Genomic DNA, 4,553 nt, shown 5'->3' on the forward strand with positions numbered 1-4,553 from the left:
TGGTGATTATTAAAGTTTCATTCATAAGTGTGAGCACTCTGATTTAAGGCCTCATGCAGTTTGGTGATATTGACATAATTATTACAATCATTTTTGAGTAATTACTTTGTTTCATGCACTCGTTAAGCCGTAAAAGTCTCATTTTTTTATCCCAAAGGTGTCCATTTGTGTAATATTTCACATTTTATGCCAAGAAGTCATTGTTGCCTTTTTCTTTTCTTTTGTTTTGCTTTTATGTCCAGCCAACTGAACAGTTCTCTCCTTTTGCAGTAATAAAATAAAGCCAAAAATATCACAAAGAATGTTTTTTTTTTTTGGCATTTTCTGTAATAAACACGTTTGTTCTACATTTTAACGTTTTAAAAGTCTTTTTTTTTTAAGTAATTTCTTGTGATGCTTTTTAACTTTCACAGTCATTTTTGGAACCAGCTGACCAGAAATTGCCATTAAAACAACCAAAAATAAAAATAAAATGTGCAGCAGAATTGTGTCAGAAAAAATGAAGAAAATATATAGAAGACTGTGGTAAGAGCTGTTGGTTTAGAGAGAGGAGGCAGAGCAAACCAACAGTACTAACTCTGTGATTGAATGTTTGGACAAAAAAATTAAAAAGTTTCAATTTGAAAGTATTTGAATTAATTCCATAATTTGAGTAACCAGGATTTATCAGGATTAATGTGTGCTGCTTAGATCCCACAGCTGGAAGACTTGAAGAGATCAGATGAAGCGTCCTTGTTTAATGGATGTTACTCTTTTACTTTTATCTCTAAAATGCCACTTTAGATGTTTTTTGGACTCATCCCCAAATTGGTATTTTGTAGTTTTTTTTATCATTTTAATTTATTATGCTCTTTGTGAGACGTATTAGATCATAAATCAAAATTTGAAACAAAAAAAAAAGTTTGGAGCAGCTGAAGGCTTCCTCTCATTTCTCACAACACATCCATTTCTTCTAATGACATCAATCAATATTTTGAATCTGAACATAAATCTGTGGCGTTTCTTAAATAATTTAGACCGCCGTAGTGAGAGAAATCCATCAGAACAGTGTTGTGAAAATGTCAAGTGTTTAAATCCTTTACTGAATGCAAATGAGGTCTATAGGAAATCCTTACTCCAGAATGAAGCCAACCTTCTAGTTCAGATCTTTCTAGAATAAAGTTTGAAATCCTCTAGAGGCAATTTTATAAGTCATCAGCAAGCTGCTGCAAATATACGTTTTTTGGCAGTTTCTAATTTTTTTATTATTATTATTTTGAGTCAAATCGTCGCTACTTGTGTCTCACATAAGGTCAACTGCTTTTTTTTTTTTTTTATAAAGCATTTATTTGTATATTTTGCAACTGGAACTAAATGTAAAATGCTAAGGATTTGAATACAATAAAGTTTTGGAACTACGATACAATTTAATTAAACTTTGAGGATCAGACAAATGCAACTTCTCAGGAACATCTCAAATGTTAATAAAACACAAATTTATCTGGAATGTATTCAATCATCTATTTACATGTTTTTGCCTTAAACAGGTCATTTATATTTAGAAAACCTGTACTCAGTTTCAGGAATAGTCTCAAAAAATGAGGATGCACAGATGAACCCACTGACTGACAGCAGCAATGTTTGTGCTATTTTTGTAACCAATAAATATATTATTAAGATAGACTCACTTCTGAGCAGCAAGCTAATAAGCATCAATGTTAATTTTGTTTTATGACCTTCAAAAATATATGAATAACTGTGAATATGTTACACATGAGGCATTAAAGGAACACAATTCCTGCAGACTTTTACTGAGTACGTTGTGCTCATTGTTAGGATTGTGTGTGCAAGAACTTCAAAATCCAGTTTAAAGAGCTTCCATAAGAATTTCGTTTCATGAAAATGTATTTTTTTTTTGTACATTCTTTAAGTAATTTCTTGGACTCACAAGACATGATGTTGCGTAACACTTTTGAATATGAATTTATTAATTTACAAACCTTATGAGTGGATTTTATCTCCAAATTCAACTGTATTTCTATGAGGACCCCTAGTATATTTCTTCAGAATAGTTCAACCTTTTTTCTTTTAGACATTCTTGGTTGTTTTTCGTTTGTTTGTTTTAGTTATTACCCTGTTCAAAGACCCATGATCTACAAGGTTACCAACACTACGCAGCACATATTGCTTCTGAATGCTTTGAAATACTTTAGACTTCTTGAACCGATTCTGGTAGCCTCTATCAGACAAAGTGAAACATTCCAGTATATAAAACCAAGAATGTTACGTTTCACAGCAAGAGCAGCCTTCTTGTCTTTGTGTACTTTAATTCATCTGTTTTGTTTAATCTGTTCTAGAAATATTCTCCCAGAAGCTTTATGTCTTAGAAAGCACTTTGGTAATATTTTATAACTGGTTGTATAATCGCCCTGCGACGGACTGGCGACCTGTCCAGGGTGTACCCCGCCTTCCCCCATCAGTAGCCGGGTTAGGCTCCGGCACCCCCGCGACCCCGAAAGGGAAGAAGCGGCCAAGAAGATGGATGGATGGTTGTATAATCCTTAGTCATCTCCAGTGAAGTTCACTTTGGTTTGAAAATTACAAACTTTTTGCCTTTTTTTGTCTCCTACTGATTTACCACAATTTCATGAGCAAAATACTCAGAAATACAAGTTTAGAGCTTATGTTTCTCCATATATAGTCTCCATCATGAGATAAATGCTACAATTAAATCACAAATGTCATCAGATAGTCTTTAAATATTGACGAATGGTGTCATCTGACACTTATAACCTTGGAGTCCACCTTAAGAGCCATGGAGGAAGTTGTTTTTTGACCAGTTATAGCTTAAATATTCATACCAATTTTCCTCTTGAGGCCACATCCATGGAGGTCCTGAGGACCTTAAACATCTGCATAACAATTACAGGAACAACAACCTCCTAAAACCTCTTCCTTTATCATCCTCATCATCCAAATGGACTCTAATCTCCCTAATACACCTTTATCTTTCTGTGTTTCATGTTGAGAGTTGTACTCAACAGAAGAGTATTGACACCCCTGTCAAGACTGATTAATTACACATTTAAAGACACTTGTGATGCTGATTAGAGAAAACTCCTTTAGTTATTGATTGATTTTTAATATATTCCTATTTATTTATTTTATCATTTCCTTTTTCTGTGACTGTGTACCATCTATTTTGTTCAGATCTGTATAATCTAAAACAAGATGCTAGTAGTTATAGTAGTTAATAGTAGTTGTATTTTTAAAAAGTGTCTTTGAACTAAAAAAGTTTATTTTGTTGGTAGAAACCAGCTGGCACTGATGCATTTGAATTCAGTGGATGCTCCCAATCTTCTGTTTAGATTGTGTCACTGCAATAACAACACTGCTGTCCTCACACCTGACACTTTCCTGCTCTAAACACTCAGAGAAATCTATGGCTATTCATCAACCTGTCAGTAGCAGCTCACATCCATCATCCACTTTCCATCTTTTCCCCCCTCTTTGTTGCCGTCCTCCCCCTCCGCCCAACACACACGGGCCACGAAGGTCCCCTCAGGCTGACACACTCCCTGCGCTCAGGAGAGATTGCACAGGTATCTGTGAACGATGAGGCCGCCTACCATCCCTGCGCTGTTCCCATTTCCTCTAGTCGTTTCTTCCCTTCTCACATTCTAATGTATGACAATATATGGATACAAAGTAGTTCATGTCTGATTGGAGCCCTAAAACTTGGCCGCTTATGTGTACACATTGTTCATTTTTAATGCCTTGGTCCTAACCCAAAAAATAAACTGCAATATCAGATGCTTTGGAATGAGGCTAATGTTTAACTGGCTCTCCGTGGAAAATAACATCTGGAGCAAGTTTCAGTCCAAATAAACAGTATTGAGAACTTCTAAGAATGACTGATTAAAATACAATAAGCAAATGTATATGAAAGTCTGAGATGAAACTGGGAAACTGTTCTACTTTCTTATAGAACCCTTTTATATCATAATTTATCAGGAAAGCATCTTTTCACACATCTTTTTGAACTTTGTACATTTATTCCCTCATTCTTTTGATGATTGTGGTTAAGGAGAATTTTCATTATACACTAAATCCAAAAAAGGCTTCCTGACCCTGTGGTGTCCAGTAAGGGATTTATAGGGTGTAGGTAGCATATTTGATCCAGAGAAACAGAGAAGTGGAGGAAAGAGGAGATGAGGCGTGTGCAAGCAGGTTGGGGTGGGTTTCAAGTGAGATGAGGAACAAAATTGTGTCAGAAAAAATGAAGAAAAGGTGTAGAAGACTGTGGTGAGAGCAGCTGTGTTGTTGGTTTAGAGCAGGGGTCGGCAACCTTTAACAGTAAAAGAGCCATTTGTGCTTGTTTTCTACTGATCAAAACCTAGAAGGAGCCGTATAGTCTTACTTTAGCATTTAGGAAATTTGGATTTGCATTTATGGCCATCTTTTTTTGAAAAATGTAAATATGAAATATGTCTATTTTTTAGCATTAACAAAAGCAAAAATCTAAAAAGAAACTACAAATGGGACTTTTTTTTTTTTACATTTTTACTTTTTAC

This window comes from Oryzias melastigma, linkage group LG21 (assembly GCF_002922805.2).
Source record: "Oryzias melastigma strain HK-1 linkage group LG21, ASM292280v2, whole genome shotgun sequence".
Classification (NCBI taxonomy): Eukaryota; Metazoa; Chordata; class Actinopteri; order Beloniformes; family Adrianichthyidae; genus Oryzias; species Oryzias melastigma.